The sequence below is a fragment of the Bufo gargarizans genome, chromosome 4 (assembly GCF_014858855.1).
Source record: "Bufo gargarizans isolate SCDJY-AF-19 chromosome 4, ASM1485885v1, whole genome shotgun sequence".
NCBI lineage: Eukaryota > Metazoa > Chordata > Amphibia > Anura > Bufonidae > Bufo > Bufo gargarizans.
This window is the reverse complement of record NC_058083.1, coordinates 276,423,472-276,445,861: the sequence shown is the minus strand read 5'-3', so window position 1 is coordinate 276,445,861 and position 22,390 is coordinate 276,423,472.

Here is a 22,390-nt window from a genome sequence, read left to right as displayed (position 1 = left end):
GGAGCTGAACTGTATCACGATTTGTGACCCATATCCGCTTCCTCTGATCCTGGACCTGTTTAACCAGATTGTAGGGGCTAAAGTTTTTTCTAAGTTGGATTTAAGAGGGGCATACTCCAGCAGCGCCGCGGCCTTCTCACTGTTTACCGCTGGCCCAGTGACGTCACGACTAGTATCAACTTGCCTGGGCGCGGCTAAGCTCTGTTCACTTGAATGGAGCTTAGCCCCGCGGCAGCAGATCGGCGGGGGTCCCGGATGTTGGACCCCCGCCGGTCAAATGCTGATGATCTATCCAGAGGATAGATCACCAGTTAAAGCAAACTGCAGAACCCCTTTAAATAATGCTAGGCTAAATGTGTATAGGAACGTTGAAATTTATTCCCGAGGGGAATATGTGTGATCATGTCTTGACAATAAAGGAATATGCCATTTTCTTTTCTTGTCATAGAATAATATCCACAAAAGGTGTTCATACTGTACATTATTTTTTTCATCAAGAGATATATGACATCTGTTAGACAGCCACTAAATAAGGCAAGGGATACATGAGGAAATTTGGTCAAAATGCAAAAATTCTAACCTGGAATTTTTTTTTTTTGCAATTTTCTGAACCGGTGGTCACATTTGACCATGGCATCTGAGGAATTAAATGTGTGCGATCTAAGTTATCATTGATTGCATATACCATATTTTTTGCACCTTATATCAGCCCCTTATTTCAGACCCCCATCAGGCCTCAAATCAGACCTCATTGTAAGACCCCCAATCAGACTACAGATCAGCCCTTATTGTCAGACCCCCAATCATAGTTTCTTGCCAGAACCCCATCAGACCTCACACCAGAATAAAATAAAAAACTTTTCTTACCTCTCCTGCGCCGCGGCTCCTCTCCATGTCCTGCAGCGGTCCCACTCCCAGGTCTTGTCCGGTCACCTGACTGAGTGCAGCATCAGGTCATATTGCTTGCACTACGCCCTGATGCTGTACAGGTTCAGGACAGTGCAGCGCTGGTCCCAGGAATAAAGACCAAGAGGGTGAGTATTACAAGCGCTTGCAGCGCTTTACTCCCTACTCCCAGCACCTAAAGCATACTAGTGAACGCTTTCATAATGGAAGCGCTCACTAGTATTCGCTTTATAAGACGCATGGCCATTTCCCCCCCACTTTGGGGGGGGGGGGGGGAAGGTGTGTCTTATAAAGCGAAAAATACAGTATTAGCCTCAGGTGTCTGCTGTTTAAAACAGCAGGCACCCAGCAGCTATGGCACCCGCTGTGTTTCTGGGCAAGCGCCATATACAGTTGCAAGAAAAAGTATGTGAACCCTTTGGAATGATATGGATTTCTGCACAAATTGGTGATAAAATGTTATCTGATCTTCATCTAAGTCACAACAATAGACAATCACAGTCTGCTTAAACTAATAACACACAAATAATTAAATGTTACCATGTTTTTATGGAACACACCATGTAAACATTCACAGTGCAGGTGGCAAAAGTATGTGAACCCTTGGATTTAATAACTGGTTGAACCTCCTTTGGCAGCAATAACTTCAACCAAACATTTCCTGTAGTTGCAGATCAGATGTGCACAACGGTCAGGAGTAATTCTTGACCATTCCTCTTTATAGAATGGTTTCAGTTCAGCAATATTCTTGGGATGTCTGGTGTGAATCGCTTTCTTGAGGTCATGCCACAGCATTTCAATCAGGTTGAGGTCAGGACTCTGACTAGGACACACCAGAAGGCCTATTTTCTTCTGTTTAAGCCATTCTGTTGTTGATTTACTTCTATGCTTTGGGTCGTTGTCCGGTTGCAACACCCATCTTCTGTTGAGCTTCAGCTGGTGGACAGATGGTCTTAAGTTCTCCTGCAAAATGTCTTGATAAACTTGGGAATTCATTTTTCCTTTGATGATAGCAATCCGTCCAGGCCTTGACGCAGCAAAGCAGCCCCAAACCATGATGCCCCCACCACCATACATCACATATGGGATGAGGTTTTGATGGTGGTGTGCTTTGCCTCTTTTTCTCCACACATAGTGTTGTGTGTTTCTTCCAAACAACTCACCTTCAGTTTCATCTGTCCATAGAATATTTTGCCAGTACTGCTGTGGAACATCCAGGTGCTCTTGTGCAAAATGTAAACGTGCACAAATGTTTTTTTTGGACAGCAGTGGCTTCCTCTGTGGTATCCTCCCACGAAATCCATTCTTGTTTAGGGTTTTACGTATCATAGATTCGCTAACAGGGATGTTAGCATATGCTAGAGACTTTTGTAAGTCTTTAGCTGACACTCTAGGATTCTTCTTCACCTCATTGAGCAGTCTGCGCTGTGCTCTTGCAGTCACCTTTACAGGATGGCCACTCCTAGGGAGAGTAGCAGCAGTGCTGAACTTTCTCCATTTATAGACAATTTGTCTTACCGTGGACTGATGAACAGCAAGGCTTTTGGAGATACTTTTATAACCCTTTCCAGCTTTAGGCAAGCCAACAATTCTTAATTGTAGGTCTTCTGAGAGCTCTTTTGTGCGAGGCATCATTCATATCAGGCAATGCTTCTTGTGAAAAGCAAACCCTGAACTGGTGTGTATTTTTTATAGGGCAGGGCAGCTGTAACCAACATTCTTTGTGCGTTATTAGTTTAAGCAGACTGTAATTGTCTATTGTTGTGACTTAGATGAAGATCAGATCACATTTTATTACTAATTTGTGCAGAAATCCATATCATTCCAAAGGGTTCACATACTTTTTCTTGCAACTGCCATAAACAGACTTCTGCCATAAACAGTCTATATCTGAATACGCATTTTTTTAACAAAAAATGAGTGAATGTTTTTTTTCGATATTTCTTTTTTAAATCACTCCACATAACTTCCTGTCCTAAAGGGTTAATTTGGTTATACGAAGTTATACTCTATCGATAGTATAGGAGCTAACTATTAGATTGGTGGGAGTCCTACTACTGGGACCCTCACTGATCACGAGAACAGGGGCCCTAAGCTCAGTGGAGCACCGTGAAAGGAACGGAGCGGGTAGTTGGAAATGCATGTGGCTGCTCCATCCATTTCTATGGGAGTTATGAAAATGGCAAGTGCTCGGAACTATAGAAATGAATAGAGCAGTTGCGTTCATTTCTCACCACCCACTCCATTAATTTCAGGGGAGCTCCATGGGGTTTGGGGCCCTCGTTCTCATGATCAGTAGGGGTCTCAGCAGTACCCAAACCAATCTAATAGTTATCCCCTATCCTGTGTATAGGGGATAACTTGATATAACCGGAATACCCCTTTAACTTCCTCTTTGTTTGGACTAGTTAGCACAGCAGGCAGTCTTGCTTAACTTTCTCAGTCAGACCATTTCTTCCATAAAAAAAGGAAGGTGGGGGTGAGTGACCGAATTAGAGTATTGCACTGATCTTCAGTGAGCATCTTTATTAATATTTTGTATTAAAATTTTAAATGGTACAGAACTACCAGAGTGAAAAAGAAAAATGTTTTCAAGACACTTACTAATTAATGTACTGTGGTTGTCCATATTACCTCCTTTGCAGACTTAATTCATTTTTTCAGCACATTTTGCACTTCTCGTATCCAGAGATTACGGCAACCCTGAAATCCAGCAGCGGTGGGTGTGTTTGCACACTATAGGAAAAAGTGCTGGCCTATGCGCACTCTTGCAGTCCTGGCCACCATAGAGGTGTTCCCCTGCTGAAGTGAGACAACCCTTTTAAGGAAGCCGCCAACTTAGGCTACTTTCACACTCGCGTTTTGGCTTTCCGTTTGTGAGATCCGTTCAGGGCTCTCACAAGTGGTCCAAAACGAATCAGTTTTGCTCTAATGCATTCTGAATGAAAAAGGATCCTGTCAGAATGCATCAGTTTGCCTCCGATCAATCTCCATTTCGCTCTGGAGGCGGACACCAAAACGCTGCCTGCAACGTTTTTCTGTCCACTTGACGAAACTGAGCCTAACGGGGACGGATCCGTTTTCTCTGACACAATCTGGCACAATAGAAAACTGATCCATCCCCCATTGACTTTCAATGGTGTTCAAGACGGATCCGTCTTGGCTATGTTACAGATAATACAAACGGATCCGTTCATGAGGGACGCATGCGGTTGTATTATTGTAACGGATCCGTTTTTGCAGACCCGTGACGGATCCGTCCAAAACGCAAGTGTGAAAGTAGCCTTAGAACGTGTAAGAAATTATATGTAGACACTGATGTACTTATCCTCTTTTCACTCTATGATTTCATTTGTTTTGACAGCAGCGGACTGGCATTGAATGCTAAAGTTAAGTCTGCTGTCCACCAATATCCCTCAGTCTTTTTCAGTGGCAGTATTATTGTGTTTTACTATTTAATACATACCGCCTGTTTCCTCAGGATAAGGCTCCATTCACACGCCTGCATCGTGTTTTGCGGATCCACGGATCTGCAAAACACGAAAAGCGGCAATGTGCGTTGTCGGTACTAATAGAATATGCCTGTTCTTGTCCACAATTGCGGACAAGAATAGGACATGTTCTATTTTTTTCGGGAACGGAATTGCGGACCCGGAAGCGCAGATCCGCAATTCCGTGTCCGGACAGCACATCATGCTGCCCCATAGAAATGAATAGGTCCGCAATTCCGTTCTGCAAAATGCGGAACAAAATTGCAGACGTGTGAATGGTGCCTTAGTGCGCAACTATACATTTATCCACATTAAACTTTGCCATTTCTCTGCCTCCGGTTTCCCCAAATCCCTGTGTAATATTATATTATCCTCCTCTAAGTTGATTACCTTACAGAGCTTAGTTTCATCTGCAAATGTTTAAATTCTGGTCTGTAAGCCCTCTACAAGGTCATTAATAAATATATTTAATGTAGAGCCCCAATACTGACCTTTGTGGAGATTCAGCATTATGAAACCTTCAAGATAAATTAAATCACTACCTCAAAATATTTTTATATACCATAATCCCAAAAATGCATTCATTCTCCACATGTGGCTGATGGTCGTATGTGTTATTCTGAGAGTCTATGATTGCTTTGTTAGTCTTCATATTGCTTTCTGTTCTGTCATACACGTTCACACAGTGTGCAGTCTTGACATTCAGCATAAATCATTCCTGTCTTCCTAATAAGAGGACTGTTCTTTGTAGTCTAACTTGTTTATTGGTAAAACAGGATTGTTTGATTGGTAAAACAGATATGCTTATACAAGGATGGTGGAGTTTAAGAATGAGATATGCAAAAGAACAGTTCTGCTGATGTATCCTGGTGACTGGAGACTTCTCCTTTCCCTTGATGCTTTTCACTCCCACGATCCAGTGCACCACCCACAATGCAGTAGTCTTTGTCACAGGAAAAACAAAGTATAATACAACGTAACACCACTAGATGGTGCTATAACAACATTAAACACTTAGGAAATACCAAAACCATGGCAGAATGAACTAGAATCATTTTCTAACCCTGCTGGGCAGAACACTTTCAGTTACAGTATTTTTCACTTTATAAGACATGCTTTTCCCCTAAAAGTGGGGCAAAAATATCAGTGCATTTTATAGAAAGTGAATACTAGTGAGCACTTACATAAAGGAAGCCATTGTTAGTATGCTGGAGTGGGGGGAGGGGGGAGTGAATTGCTTCAAGTGCTTGCTGTACTTACTGCTCCCTAGTCTTCTCTGTGCCCATACTGCACTGTCCTGGCTGCTTACACTGGTGTGTGTGTCAGGCCACAGTGCAACAGAGGCCCGGAGAAGAACAGGGACCGTGACTACAGGACAGACAACCGGACCTGCAGAGTAGCAGTGTAGTAGGATAGGATAGTTAATTAATTTATTTTAGCTCTGATGATAGTCTGATCTGAGGTCCGATGAGGGGCTGACATGAAGGTCCGATCTGAGGTCTGATGGGGGCTGATCTGACATCTGATATGGGGGTCTGACATAGAGGTCTAATGGGGATCTAATCTAAGGTTTGGTATGAGAGTCTGATCTGAGGTCTGATATGGGGGTCTGATCTGAGGTCTGCTATAGGGGTCTGATCTGAGGTCTGCTATGGGGGTCTTATCTGAGGTCTGCTATGGGAGCCTGATTTGAGGTTTGATATGGGGGTCTGCTCTGAGTTTTGATTTGGGGTCTGATCTGAGGTCTGATGAAAATTCTTTTTTTCTCTTCTAGAACCTAGGTGTGTCTTATAAGGCAAAAAAACACAGTACTTACTAAGATTTCACATTTAGACCAATCATTCTATAAATCCTTACTAGTACCTAATGTCCAGTTTTTATGTTCTAAATCTAATTTTTATTTGTCTATTTCATTATTTCAATAAAGAACTATGCTTCACTACGCAAGGCCGCAACATATCATAAAACTAGGGCCACAGGGCAACTTTCTTCTGCTTTGATTTGATTTAAAAATCTTTCTTTACAGTGATGGCCAGTTCGCAGCGTTCTCAGAACTGCCTGCTCCCGGAGACAGCATTTCATTTCAAACCGGCTCGCGCACAGGCACAGGTAAGGACTTACCTGTGCCTCGCCGGACTTGTCAGTTAAGATGGCAGATCGCATGTGTTCGCTGGCGAACATTGCGACCTGGCCATCACTGTTTATTTATACCCAAACACAGTAGAAGGCGGTGTCCACGAAACTGAACAAATTCTCAGCTTGATCAAGTTTTAAAGTTCTGAGTAGAGTTGAGCGAACACCTGGATGTTCGGGTTCGAGAAGTTCGGCCGAACATCCCGGAAATGTTCGGGTTCGGGATCCGAACCCGATCCGAACTTCGTCCCGAACCCGAACCCCATTGAAGTCAATGGGGACCCGAACTTTTCGGCACTAAAAAGGCTGTAAAACAGCCCAGGAAAGAGCTAGAGGGCTGCAAAAGGCAGCAACATGTAGGTAAATCCCCTGCAAACAAATGTGGATAGGGAAATGAATTAAAATAAAAATTAAATAAATAAAAATTAACCAAAATCAATTGGAGAGAGGTTCCATAGCAGAGAATCTGGCTTCCCGTCACCCACCACTGGAACAGTCCATTCTCAGATATTTAGGCCCCGGCACCCAGGCAGAGGAGAGAGGTCCCGTAACAGAGAATCTGTCTTCATGTCAGCAGAGAATTAGTCTGCATGTCATAGCAGAGAATGAGGCTTCACGTCAGCCACCACTGCAACAGTCCATTGGCATATATTTAGGCCCAGCACCCAGGCAGAGGAGGGAGGTCCCGTAACAGAGAATCTGTCTTCATGTCAGCAGAGAATTAGTCTGCATGTCATAGCAGAGAATGAGGCTTCACGTCAGCCACCACTGCAACAGTCCATTGGCATATATTTAGGCCCAGCACACACACAGGCAGAGGAGAGAGGTCCCGTAACAGAGAATCTGGCTTCATGTCAGCAGAGAATCAGTCTGCATGTCATAGCAGAGAATGAGGCTTCACGTCAGCCACCACTGCAACAGTCCATTGTCATATATTTAGGCCCAGCACACACACAGGCAGAGGAGAGAGGTCCCGTAACAGAGGATCTGGCTTCATGTCAGCAGAGAATCAGTCTGCATGTCATAGCAGAGAATCAGGCTTCACGTCAGCCACCACTGCAACAGTCCATTGTCATAAATTTAGGCCCAGCACCCAGGCAGAGGAGAGAGGTCCCGTAACAGACAATCTGGCTTCATGTCAGCAGAGAATTAGTCTGCATGTCATAGCAGAGAATGAGGCTTCACGTCAGCCACCACTGCAACAGTCCATTGGCATATATTTAGGCCTAGCACACAGGCAGAGGAGAGAGGTCCCGTAACAGACAATCTGGCTTCATGTCAGCAGAGAATCAGTCTGCATGTCATAGCAGAGAATGAGGCTTCACGTCACCCACCACTGCAACAGTCCATTGGCATATATTTAGGCCCAGCACCCAGGCAGAGGAGGGAGGTCCCGTAACAGAGAATCTGTCTTCATGTCAGCAGAGAATTAGTCTGCATGTCATAGCAGAGAATGAGGCTTCACGTCAGCCACCACTGCAACAGTCCATTGGCATATATTTAGGCCCAGCACCCAGGCAGAGGAGGGAGGTCCCGTAACAGAGAATCTGTCTTCATGTCAGCAGAGAATTAGTCTGCATGTCATAGCAGAGAATGAGGCTTCACGTCAGCCACCACTGCAACAGTCCATTGGCATATATTTAGGCCCAGCACACACACAGGCAGAGGAGAGAGGTCCCGTAACAGAGAATCTGTCTTCATGTCAGCAGAGAATTAGTCTGCATGTCATAGCAGAGAATGAGGCTTCACGTCAGCCACCACTGCAACAGTCCATTGGCATATATTTAGGCCCAGCACACACACAGGCAGAGGAGAGAGGTCCCGTAACAGAGAATCTGGCTTCATGTCAGCAGAGAATCAGTCTGCATGTCATAGCAGAGAATGAGGCTTCACGTCAGCCACCACTGCAACAGTCCATTGGCATATATTTAGGCCCAGCACACACACAGGCAGAGGAGAGAGGTCCCGTAACAGAGGATCTGGCTTCATGTCAGCAGAGAATCAGTCTGCATGTCATAGCAGAGAATCAGGCTTCACGTCAGCCACCACTGCAACAGTCCATTGTCATAAATTTAGGCCCAGCACACAGGCAGAGGAGAGGTTCATTCAACTTTGGGTAGCCTCGCAATATAATGGTAAAATGAAAATAAAAATAGGATTGAATGAGGAAGTGCCCTGGAGTCCAATAATATATGGTTATGGGGAGGTAGTTAATGTCTAATCTGGACAAGGGACGGACAGGTCCTGTGGGATCCATGCCTGGTTCATTTTTATGAACGTCAGCTTGTCCACATTGGCTGTAGACAGGCGGCTGCGTTTGTCTGTAATGACGCCCCCTGCCGTGCTGAATACACGTTCAGACAAAACGCTGGCTGCCGGGCAGGCCAGCACCTCCAAGGCATAAAAGGCTAGCTCTGGCCACGTGGACAATTTAGAGACCCAGAAGTTGAATGGGGCCGAACCATCAGTCAGTACGTGGAGGGGTGTGCACACGTACTGTTCCACCATGTTAGTGAAATGTTGCCTCCTGCTAACACGTTGCGTATCAGGTGGTGGTGCAGTTAGCTGTGGCGTGTTGACAAAAGTTTTCCACATCTCTGCCATGCTAACCCTGCCCTCAGAGGAGCTGGCCGTGACACAGCTGCCTTGGCGACCTCTTGCTCCTCCTCTGCCTTGGCCTTGGGCTTCCACTTGTTCCCCTGTGACATTTGGGAATGCTCTCAGTAGCGCGTCTACCAACGTGCGCTTGTACTCGCGCATCTTCCTATCACGCTCCAGTGCAGGAAGTAAGGTGGGCACATTGTCTTTGTAGCGTGGATCCAGCAGGGTGGCAACCCAGTAGTCCGCACAGGTTAAAATGTGGGCAACTCTGCTGTCGTTGCGCAGGCACTGCAGCATGTAGTCGCTCATGTGTGCCAGGCTGCCCAGGGGTAAGGACAAGCTGTCCTCTGTGGGAGGCGTATCGTCATCGTCCTGCCTTTCCCCCCAGCCACGCACCAGTGATGGACCCGAGCTGCGTTGGGTGCCACCCCGCTGTGACCATGCTTCATCCTCATCCTCCTCCACCTCCTCCTCATCCTCGTCCTCCTCGTCCTCCAGTAGTGGGCCCTGGCTGGCCACATTTGTACCTGGCCTCTGCTGTTGCCAAAAACCTCCCTCTGAGTCACTTCGAAGAGACTGGCCTGAAAGTGCTAAAAATGACCCCTCTTCCTCCTCCTCCTCCTCCTCCTGGGCCACCTCCTCTTCCATCATCGCCCTAAGTGTTTTCTCAAGGAGACATAGAAGTGGTATTGTAACGCTGATAACGGTGTAATCGCCACTGGCCATGTTGGTGGAGTACTCGAAACAGCGCAACAGGGCACACAGGTCTCGCATGGAGGCCCAGTCATTGGTGGTGAAGTGGTGCTGTTCTGTAGTGCGACTGACCCGTGCGTGCTGCAGCTGAAACTCCACTATGGCCTGCTGCTGCTCGCACAGTCTGTCCAGCATGTGCAAGGTGGAGTTCCACCTGGTGGGCACGTCGCATATGAGGCGGTGAGCGGGAAGGCCGAAGTTACGCTGTAGCGCAGACAGGCGAGCAGCAGCAGGATGTGAACGCCGGAAGCGCGAACAGACGGCCCGCACTTTATGCAGCAGCTCTGACATGTCGGGGTAGTTGTGAATGAACTTCTGCACCACCAAATTCAGCACATGCGCCAAGCAAGGGATGTGCGTCAAATTGGCTAGTCCCAGAGCTGCAACGAGATTTCGCCCATTATCACACACCACCAGGCCGGGCTTGAGGCTCACCGGCAGCAACCACTCGTCGGTCTGTTGTTCAATACCCCGCCACAACTCCTGTGCGGTGTGGGGCCTGTCCCCCAAACATATGAGTTTCAGAATGGCCTGCTGACGTTTACCCCGGGCTGTGCTGAAGTTGGTGGTGAAGGTGTGTGGCTGACTGGATGAGCAGGTGGAAGAAGAGGAGGAGGAAGCCGAGAAGGAGGAGGTGGCAACAGGAGGCAAAGAATGTTGCCCTGCGATCCTTGGCGGCGGAAGGACGTGCGCCAAACAGCTCTCCGCCTGGGGCCCAGCTGCCACTACATTTACCCAGTGTGCAGTTAGGGAGATATAGCGTCCCTGGCCGTGCTTACTGGTCCACGTATCTGTGGTTAGGTGGACCTTGCTACAGATGGCGTTGCGCAGTGCACACTTGATTTTATCGGATACTTGGTTGTGCAGGGAAGGCACGGCTCTCTTGGAGAAGTAGTGCCGGCTGGGAACAACATACTGTGGGACAGCAAGCGACATGAGCTGTTTGAAGCTGTCTGTGTCCACCAGCCTAAATGACAGCATTTCATAGGCCAGTAGTTTAGAAATGCTGGCATTCAGGGCCAGGGATCGAGGGTGGCTAGGTGGGAATTTACGCTTTCTATCAAATGTTTGTGAGATGGAGAGCTGAACGCTGGCGTGTGACATGGTTGAGACGCTTGGTGACGGAGGTGGTGGTGGTGGTGTTGGTGGTACATCCCCTGTTTGCTGGGCGGCAGGTGCCAACGTTCCTCCAGAGGCGGAGGAAGAGGCCGAGGCGGCAGCAGCAGAATAGGCCGAGGCGGCAGCAGCAGAAGAGGTAGCAGGGGGAGCCTGAGTGACTTCCTTGGTTTTAAGGTGTTTACTCCACTGCAGTTCATGCTTTGCATGCAGGTGCCTGGTCATGCAGGTTGTGCTCAGGTTCAGAACGTTAATGCCTCGCTTCAGGCTCTGATGGCACAGCGTGCAAACCACTCGGGTCTTGTCGTCAGCACATTGTTTGAAGAAGTGCCATGCCAGGGAACTCCTTGAAGCTGCCTTTGGGGTGCTCGGTCCCAGATGGCTGCGGTCAGTAGCAGGCGGAGTCTCTTGGCGGCGGGTGTTCTGCTTTTGCCCACTGCTCCCTCTTTTGCTACGCTGTTGGCTCGGTCTCACCACTGCCTCTTCCTCCGAACTGTGAAAGTCAGTGGCACGACCTTCATTCCATGTGGGGTCTAGGACCTCATCGTCCCCTGCATCGTCTTCCACCCAGTCTTGATCCCTGACCTCCTGTTCAGTCTGCACACTGCAGAAAGACGCAGCAGTTGGCACCTGTGTTTCGTCATCATCAGAGACATGCTGAGGTGGTATTCCCATGTCCTCATCATCAGGAAACATAAGTGGTTGTGCGTCAGTGCATTCTATGTCTTTCACCGCTGGGGAAGGGCTAGGTGGATGCCCTTGGGAAACCCTGCCAGCGGAGTCTTCAAACAGCATAAGAGACTGCTGCATAACTTGAGGCTGAGACAGTTTCCCTGGTATGCATGGGGGTGATGTGACAGACTGATGGGGTTGGTTTTCAGGCGCCATCTGTGCGCTTTCTGCAGAAGACTGGGTGGGAGATAATGTGAACGTGCTGGATCCACTGTCGGCCACCCAATTGACTAATGCCTGTACCTGCTCAGGCCTTACCATCCTTAGAACGGCATTGGGCCCCACCATATATCGCTGTAAATTCTGGCGGCTACTGGGACCTGAGGTAGTTGGTACACTAGGACGTGTGGATGTGGCAGAACGGCCACGTCCTCTCCCAGCACCAGAGGGTCCACTAACACCACCACGACCATGTCCACGTCCGCGTCCCTTACTAGATGTTTTTCTCATTGTTATGGTTCACCACAACAACAAATATATTATTTGGCCCAATGTATTGTATTCAAATTCAGCGGGATATAAATTTGAGGCCTAGTATTTAGGCGCTGGGTGACCGGTATGGATTTAGTGACAGAATTAGACTTGGAAATGCACAGAAGCGTGTGTGTGTGAAGTTATTCTGAATGACCCAATGTGCACCTTGAATATTATATACCCTTTTAGGGATAGATTTCAAATAGCTCTGATATAGCAGAAACCACTAAATTATGAAATTGCTAAATTGGGAATTGTATTTCAACCCAGAACAAGAAATGTGCTTGAACGGACACTAAATAACTCGCCCAGCTACAGCACTAACGAGAGATTTAGCAGGATATAAATTTGAGGCCTAGTATTTAGGCGCTGGGTGACAGGTATGGGTTTAGTGACAGAATTAGACTTGGAAATACACAGTAGCGGGTGTGTGTGAAGTTATTCTGAATGACCCAATGTGCACCTTGAATATTATATACCCTTTTAGGGATAGATTTCAAATAGCTCTGATATAGCAGAAACCACTAAATTATGAAATTGCTAAATTGGGAATTGTATTTCAACCCAGAACAAGAAATGTGCTTGAACGGACACTAAATAACTCGCCCAGCTACAGCACTAACGAGAGATTTAGCAGGATATAAATTTGAGGCCTAGTATTTAGGCGCTGGGTGACAGGTATGGGTTTAGTGACAGAATTAGACTTGGAAATACACAGTAGCGGGTGTGTGTGAAGTTATTCTGAATGACCCAATGTGCACCTTGAATATTATATACCCTTTTAGGGATAGATTTCAAATAGCTCTGATATAGCAGAAACCACTAAATTATGAAATTGCTAAATTGGGAATTGTATTTCAACCCAGAACAAGAAATGTGCTTGAACGGACACTAAATAACTCGCCCAGCTACAGCACTAACGAGAGATTTAGCAGGATATAAATTTGAGGCCTAGTATTTAGGCGCTGGGTGACAGGTATGGGTTTAGTGACAGAATTAGACTTGGAAATACACAGTAGCGGGTGTGTGTGAAGTTATTCTGAATGACCCAATGTGCACCTTGAATATTATATACCCTTTTAGGGATAGATTTCAAATAGCTCTGATATAGCAGAAACCACTAAATTATGAAATTGCTAAATTGGGAATTGTATTTCAACCCAGAACAAGAAATGTGCTTGAACGGACACTAAATAACTCGCCCAGCTACAGCACTAACGAGAGATTTAGCAGGATATAAATTTGAGGCCTAGTATTTAGGCGCTGGGTGACAGGTATGGGTTTAGTGACAGAATTAGACTTGGAAATACACAGTAGCGGGTGTGTGTGAAGTTATTCTGAATGACCCAATGTGCACCTTGAATATTATATACCCTTTTAGGGATAGATTTCAAATAGCTCTGATATAGCAGAAACCACTAAATTATGAAATTGCTAAATTGGGAATTGTATTTCAACCCAGAACAAGAAATGTGCTTGAACGGACACTAAATAACTCGCCCAGCTACAGCACTAACGAGAGATTTAGCAGGATATAAATTTGAGGCCTAGTATTTAGGCGCTGGGTGACAGGTATGGGTTTAGTGACAGAATTAGACTTGGAAATACACAGTAGCGGGTGTGTGTGAAGTTATTCTGAATGACCCAATGTGCACCTTGAATATTATATACCCTTTTAGGGATAGATTTCAAATAGCTCTGATATAGCAGAAACCACTAAATTATGAAATTGCTAAATTGGGAATTGTATTTCAACCCAGAACAAGAAATGTGCTTGAACGGACACTAAATAACTCGCCCAGCTACAGCACTAACGAGAGATTTAGCAGGATATAAATTTGAGGCCTAGTATTTAGGCGCTGGGTGACAGGTATGGGTTTAGTGACAGAATTAGACTTGGAAATACACAGTAGCGGGTGTGTGTGAAGTTATTCTGAATGACCCAATGTGCACCTTGAATATTATATACCCTTTTAGGGATAGATTTCAAATAGCTCTGATATAGCAGAAACCACTAAATTATGAAATTGCTAAATTGGGAATTGTATTTCAACCCAGAACAAGAAATGTGCTTGAACGGACACTAAATAACTCGCCCAGCTACAGCACTAACGAGAGATTTAGCAGGATATAAATTTGAGGCCTAGTATTTAGGCGCTGGGTGACAGGTATGGGTTTAGTGACAGAATTAGACTTGGAAATACACAGTAGCGGGTGTGTGTGAAGTTATTCTGAATGACCCAATGTGCACCTTGAATATTATATACCCTTTTAGGGATAGATTTCAAATAGCTCTGATATAGCAGAAACCACTAAATTATGAAATTGCTAAATTGGGAATTGTATTTCAACCCAGAACAAGAAATGTGCTTGAACGGACACTAAATAACTCGCCCAGCTACAGCACTAACGAGAGATTTAGCAGGATATAAATTTGAGGCCTAGTATTTAGGCGCTGGGTGACAGGTATGGGTTTAGTGACAGAATTAGACTTGGAAATACACAGTAGCGGGTGTGTGTGAAGTTATTCTGAATGACCCAATGTGCACCTTGAATATTATATACCCTTTTAGGGATAGATTTCAAATAGCTCTGATATAGCAGAAACCACTAAATTATGAAATTGCTAAATTGGGAATTGTATTTCAACCCAGAACAAGAAATGTGCTTGAACGGACACTAAATAACTCGCCCAGCTACAGCACTAACGAGAGATTTAGCAGGATATAAATTTGAGGCCTAGTATTTAGGCGCTGGGTGACAGGTATGGGTTTAGTGACAGAATTAGACTTGGAAATACACAGTAGCGGGTGTGTGTGAAGTTATTCTGAATGACCCAATGTGCACCTTGAATATTATATACCCTTTTAGGGATAGATTTCAAATAGCTCTGATATAGCAGAAACCACTAAATTATGAAATTGCTAAATTGGGAATTGTATTTCAACCCAGAACAAGAAATGTGCTTGAACGGACACTAAATAACTCGCCCAGCTACAGCACTAACGAGAGATTTAGCAGGATATAAATTTGAGGCCTAGTATTTAGGCGCTGGGTGACAGGTATGGGTTTAGTGACAGAATTAGACTTGGAAATACACAGTAGCGGGTGTGTGTGAAGTTATTCTGAATGACCCTATGTGCACCTTGAATATTATATACCCTTTTAGGGATAGATTTCAAATAGCTCTGATACAGCAGAAACCACTAAATTTTTAAATTGCTAAATTGGGAATTGTATTTCAACCCAGAACAAAAAATGTGCTTTGACGGACACTAAATAACTTTCCCAGCTACAACAGGACAGCGGTAACGAGAGATTTAGCGGGATATAAATTTGAGGCCTAGTATTTAGGCGCTGGGTGACCGGTATGGATTTAGTGACAGAATTAGACTGGGATATGGCCAAAAAATAACCACACTATTGCTGGTTAAATGCACTTGGTGACGGGCGCAGCTTGCCCCTGATTTAGTATATGGCCAAAAAATGAACAGACTATTGCTGGTTAAATGCACTTGGTGTGATAGCTTGACCAACCACACTACTGAGGGTTAAATGCACTTGGTGTGACAGCTTCACCCTGATGTAGGCTTTAGCCAAAAAACAACCACACCATTGAGGGTTAAATGCACTTGGTCGCAGCTTGTGCTGGCGCACCACAAGACACAAAATGGCCGCCGATCACCCCAGAAAAATGTGACTGACAAACGGTCTGGGCAGCCTAAAAACAGTGAGCAATTGAGGATCAGCAGCTCAATGATCCACAGCTGCAGATCGATCAGTTAATCAAGTCCTTTGGAGGAGTTAATCTGCCTAATCTCGCCCTACTGTCGCAGCCGCAACCTCTCCCTACGCTAATCAGAGCAGAGTGACGGGCGGCGCTATGTGACTCCAGCTTAAATAGAGGCTGGGTCACATGGTGCTCTGGCCAATCACAGCCATGCCAATAGTAGGCATGGCTGTGATGGCCTCTTGGGGCAAGTAGTATGACGCTTGTTGATTGGCTGCTTTGCAGCCTTTCAAAAAGCGCCAAGAAAGCGTCACAAAAGCGCGCAGAAAGCGACGAACACCGAACCCGAACCCGGACTTTTACGAAAATGTCCGGGTTCGGGTCCGTGTCACGGACACCCCAAAATTCGGTACGAACCCGAACTATACAGTTCGAGTTCGCTCATCCCTAGTTCTGAGTTTTTTTTGTTAAGCAGCAAAAAGTCACACCTAAATGCAATAGAAAAGACAGCAAAAAACGTAGCCTGCTCCTACTACAAGTAAGAAATGTTCACTTGGAAGTAAATGGGAATTTTAAATATTGCTGTTCAGGTCACAGATCCTCTAATTATTATGTATTCTGACTGTGACTGCATCTGATTCTCTTGTATGCTCTTCAGATCACCAGTGTAGACCTGGTATCTAACCACTGTACGGTCACTAAATGGCATTATTACTAGTTATGTTAGTTCTTGTTTAAAGGGGTTCTCCAAGAATAATAAAAATGAAAATACTTAAATATTATTTTATAATAAATATATTCTAAAATACCTTTCATTGCTTTTAATGGCTTATTTTGTCTAGGGAGCAATAATTAGGAGAAATAAAATGTCCGTAGTCCTATTCGTACACACAAAACCTGTCCTAATCACATAGGAGGACAAGTTACTATGTTGGAATGGAGATGATGAGGTGACATGAGAGATGGGTGAAGTGTGGCTAATGAGCAGCAGCTCTTGTTTATAGTCTCTATTACCACAGCAACACATTACCACAGCCTGTCTGTCACGAGGGTGTCAAGAGCCACGCCTGACTCCGTTGTACCCGGGGTCAGGAGGTCGCAGCGGTTGGCTGCACGCTCTATGTCAGATAGGGAAGTTTCCTTATTGTAGCTTTCTGGGTTTGCTTTACAAACCCTTTTGGCTCACTCAGGGATCCGTAGCTCCTTCTCTCAGCTCTTGCTTGTCCAGCACTCCCAATCCTCCTTTTATTCCCCTCTCACACTTCTCTGGTTGCCAGATATAGAGCTTCCTGCCTGGACATCTATTCTGACCCACTGGAGCTGTGTTGCTGCGTTCTCTGAGTGTTGCCTTAGAACGCTACCCTCCGGATCCCTGTTGGACCTTTGTGGACAATTGTTGCCGTCCACCTGGGTGTTTGTGTTTGTCTGTCCTCTCCCTGGTGTTTCCCTCTTAGTGCAGTGGTGAGGACTAGCGATCCCACCGGCCCGTTCATTATCTAGGGCTCATTTCAGGGAAAGCCAGGGTTTAGGCACGTGATCGCCGCACGGGTGAGGAACCCGTCTAGGGACGTCAGGGCAGTCAGGTGCCAGCTGCAAGGTGAGTTAGGGGTCACCACCTTTCCCTCTCCCTTGGGCAGGGCTTTCCCTGTTTTCCTCCCTGTGCGTGTTGCCGGTCATTACACTGTCCTGTCTGTCCTCTCTGTACTTCATGACTCCTCATGTACTCCATTCCTACAGAGATTCAGCTGAAGATCTTATAATCTGTGTTCAGGATCATAATCCCTAACAAGTAGAGAGGAGGACGAGACAGCTCTTTACCTCAGCGTTGTAAAGTAACTTGCCCTCATGTCTGATCAGGACAGGTTTTGTGTGTACTAGTGGGACAGCGGCCATTTTGTTTCCACTGATGATTGCTCCCCAGACAAAATGAGCTATTATAACTAGAGTTGAGCGAACACCTGGATGTTCGGGTTCGAGAAGTTCGGCCGAACATCCCGGAAATGTTCGGGTTCGGGATCCGAACCCGATCCGAACTTCGTCCCGAACCCGAACCCCATTGAAGTCAATGGGGACCCGAACTTTTCGGCACTAAAAAGGCTGTAAAACAGCCCAGGAAAGAGCTAGAGGGCTGCAAAAGGCAGCAACATGTAGGTAAATCCCCTGCAAACAAATGTGGATAGGGAAATGAATTAAAATAAAAATTAAATAAATAAAAATTAACCAAAATCAATTGGAGAGAGGTTCCATAGCAGAGAATCTGGCTTCCCGTCACCCACCACTGGAACAGTCCATTCTCAGATATTTAGGCCCCGGCACCCAGGCAGAGGAGAGAGGTCCCGTAACAGAGAATCTGTCTTCATGTCAGCAGAGAATTAGTCTGCATGTCATAGCAGAGAATGAGGCTTCACGTCAGCCACCACTGCAACAGTCCATTGGCATATATTTAGGCCCAGCACACACACAGGCAGAGGAGAGAGGTCCCGTAACAGAGAATCTGGCTTCATGTCAGCAGAGAATCAGTCTGCATGTCATAGCAGAGAATCAGGCTTCACGTCAGCCACCACTGCAACAGTCCATTGTCATAAATTTAGGCCCAGCACCCAGGCAGAGGAGAGAGGTCCCGTAACAGAGAATCTGGCTTCATGTCAGCAGAGAATCAGTCTTCATATCATAGCAGAGAATCAGGCTTCACGTCACCCACCACTGTAAGAGTCAATTTTCATAAATTTAGGCCCAGAACCCAGGCAGAGGAGAAAGGTCCCGTAACAGACAATCTGGCTTCATGTCAGCAGAGAATCAGTCTTCATATCATAGCAGAGAATCAGGCTTCACGTCACCCACCACTGTAAGAGTCAATTTTCATAAATTTAGGCCCAGAACCCAGGCAGAGGAGAAAGGTCCCGTAACAGACAATCTGGCTTCATGTCAGCAGAGAATCAGTCTTCATATCATAGCAGAGAATCAGGCTTCACGTCACCCACCACTGTAAGAGTCAATTTTCATAAATTTAGGCCCAGAACCCAGGCAGAGGAGAAAGGTCCCATAACAGACAATCTGGCTTCATGTCAGCAGAGAATCAGTCTTCATATCATAGCAGAGAATCAGGCTTCACGTCACCCACCACTGTAAGAGTCAATTTTCATAAATTTAGGCCCAGAACCCAGGCAGAGGAGAAAGGTCCCGTAACAGACAATCTGGCTTCATGTCAGCAGAGAATCAGTCTTCATATCATAGCAGAGAATCAGGCTTCACGTCACCCACCACTGTAAGAGTCAATTTTCATAAATTTAGGCCCAGAACCCAGGCAGAGGAGAAAGGTCCCGTAACAGACAATCTGGCTTCATGTCAGCAGAGAATCAGTCTTCATATCATAGCAGAGAATCAGGCTTCACGTCACCCACCACTGTAAGAGTCAATTTTCATAAATTTAGGCCCAGAACCCAGGTAGAGGAGAAAGGTCCCGTAACAGACAATCTGGCTTCATGACAGCAGAGAATCAGTCTGCATGTCATAGCAGAGAATCAGGCTTCACGTCAGCCACCACTGCAACAGTCCATTGTCATAAATTTAGGCCCAGCACCCAGGCAGAGGAGAGAGGTCCCGTAACAGACAATCTGGCTTCATGTCAGCAGAGAATTAGTCTGCATGTCATAGCAGAGAATCAGGCTTCATGTCAGCCACCACTGCAACAGTCCATTGGCATATATTTAGGCCTAGCACACAGGCAGAGGAGAGGTTCATTCAACTTTGGGTAGCATCGCAATATAATGGTAAAATGAAAATAAAAATAGGATTGAATGAGGAAGTGCCCTGGAGTCCAATAATATATGGTTATGGGGAGGTAGTTAATGTCTAATCTGGACAAGGGACGGACAGGTCCTGTGGGATCCATGCCTGGTTCATTTTTATGAACGTCAGCTTGTCCACATTGGCTGTAGACAGGCGGCTGCGTTTGTCTGTAATGACGCCCCCTGCCGTGCTGAATACACGTTCAGACAAAACGCTGGCTGCCGGGCAGGCCAGCACCTCCAAGGCATAAAAGGCTAGCTCTGGCCACGTGGACAATTTAGAGACCCAGAAGTTGAATGGGGCCAAACCATCACTCAGTACGTGGAGGGGTGTGCACACGTACTGTTCCACCATGTTAGTAAAATGTTGCCTCCTGCTAACACGTTGCGTATCAGGTGGTGGTGCAGTTAGCTGTGGCGTGTTGACAAAAGTTTTCCACATCTCTGCCATGCTAACCCTGCCCTCAGAGGAGCTGGCCGTGACACAGCTGCCTTGGCGACCTCTTGCTCCTCCTCTGCCTTGGCCTTGGGCTTCCACTTGTTCCCCTGTGACATTTGGGAATGCTCTCAGTAGCGCGTCTACCAACGTGCGCTTGTACTCGCGCATCTTCCTATCACGCTCCAGTGCAGGAAGTAAGGTGGGCACATTGTCTTTGTAGCGTGGATCCAGCAGGGTGGCAACCCAGTAGTCCGCACAGGTTAAAATGTGGGCAACTCTGCTGTCGTTGCGCAGGCACTGCAGCATGTAGTCGCTCATGTGTGCCAGGCTGCCCAGGGGTAAGGACAAGCTGTCCTCTGTGGGAGGCGTATCGTCATCGTCCTGCCTTTCCCCCCAGCCACGCACCAGTGATGGACCCGAGCTGCGTTGGGTGCCACCCCGCTGTGACCATGCTTCATCCTCATCCTCCTCCACCTCCTCCTCATCCTCGTCCTCCTCGTCCTCCAGTAGTGGGCCCTGGCTGGCCACATTTGTACCTGGCCTCTGCTGTTGCAAAAAACCTCCCTCTGAGTCACTTCGAAGAGACTGGCCTGAAAGTGCTAAAAATGACCCCTCTTCCTCATCCTCCTCCTCCTCCTCCTGGGCCACCTCCTGTTCCATCATCGCCCTAAGTGTTTTCTCAAGGAGACATAGAAGTGGTATTGTAACGCTGATAACGGTGTCATCGCCACTGGCCATGTTGGTGGAGTACTCGAAACAGCGCAACAGGGCACACAGGTCTCGCATGGAGGCCCAGTCATTGGTGGTGAAGTGGTGCTGTTCTGTAGTGCGACTGACCCGTGCGTGCTGCAGCTGAAACTCCACTATGGCCTGCTGCTGCTCGCACAGTCTGTCCAGCATGTGCAAGGTGGAGTTCCACCTGGTGGGCACGTCGCATATGAGGCGGTGAGCGGGAAGGCCGAAGTTACGCTGTAGCGCAGACAGGCGAGCAGCAGCAGGATGTGAACGCCGGAAGCGCGAACAGACGGCCCGCACTTTATGCAGCAGCTCTGACATGTCGGGGTAGTTGTGAATGAACTTCTGCACCACCAAATTCAGCACATGCGCCAAGCAAGGGATGTGCGTCAAATTGGCTAGTCCCAGAGCTGCAACGAGATTTCGCCCATTATCACACACCACCAGGCCGGGCTTGAGGCTCACCGGCAGCAACCACTCGTCGGTCTGTTGTTCTATACCCCGCCACAACTCCTGTGCGGTGTGGGGCCTGTCCCCCAAACATATGAGTTTCAGAATGGCCTGCTGACGTTTACCCCGGGCTGTGCTGAAGTTGGTGGTGAAGGTGTGTGGCTGACTGGATGAGCAGGTGGAAGAAGAGGAGGAGGAAGCCGAGAAGGAGGAGGTGGCAACAGGAGGCAAAGAATGTTGCCCTGCGATCCTTGGCGGCGGAAGGACGTGCGCCAAACAGCTCTCCGCCTGGGGCCCAGCTGCCACTACATTTACCCAGTGTGCAGTTAGGGAGATATAGCGTCCCTGGCCGTGCTTACTGGTCCACGTATCTGTGGTTAGGTGGACCTTGCTACAGATGGCGTTGCGCAGTGCACACTTGATTTTATCGGATACTTGGTTGTGCAGGGAAGGCACGGCTCTCTTGGAGAAGTAGTGCCGGCTGGGAACAACATACTGTGGGACAGCAAGCGACATGAGCTGTTTGAAGCTGTCTGTGTCCACCAGCCTAAATGACAGCATTTCATAGGCCAGTAGTTTAGAAATGCTGGCATTCAGGGCCAGGGATCGAGGGTGGCTAGGTGGGAATTTACGCTTTCTATCAAATGTTTGTGAGATGGAGAGCTGAACGCTGGCGTGTGACATGGTTGAGACGCTTGGTGACGGAGGTGGTGGTGGTGGTGTTGGTGGTACATCCCCTGTTTGCTGGGCGGCAGGTGCCAACGTTCCTCCAGAGGCGGAGGAAGAGGCCGAGGCGGCAGCAGCAGAATAGGCCGAGGCGGCAGCAGCAGAAGAGGTAGCAGGGGGAGCCTGAGTGACTTCCTTGGTTTTAAGGTGTTTACTCCACTGCAGTTCATGCTTTGCATGCAGGTGCCTGGTCATGCAGGTTGTGCTCAGGTTCAGAACGTTAATGCCTCGCTTCAGGCTCTGATGGCACAGCGTGCAAACCACTCGGGTCTTGTCGTCAGCACATTGTTTGAAGAAGTGCCATGCCAGGGAACTC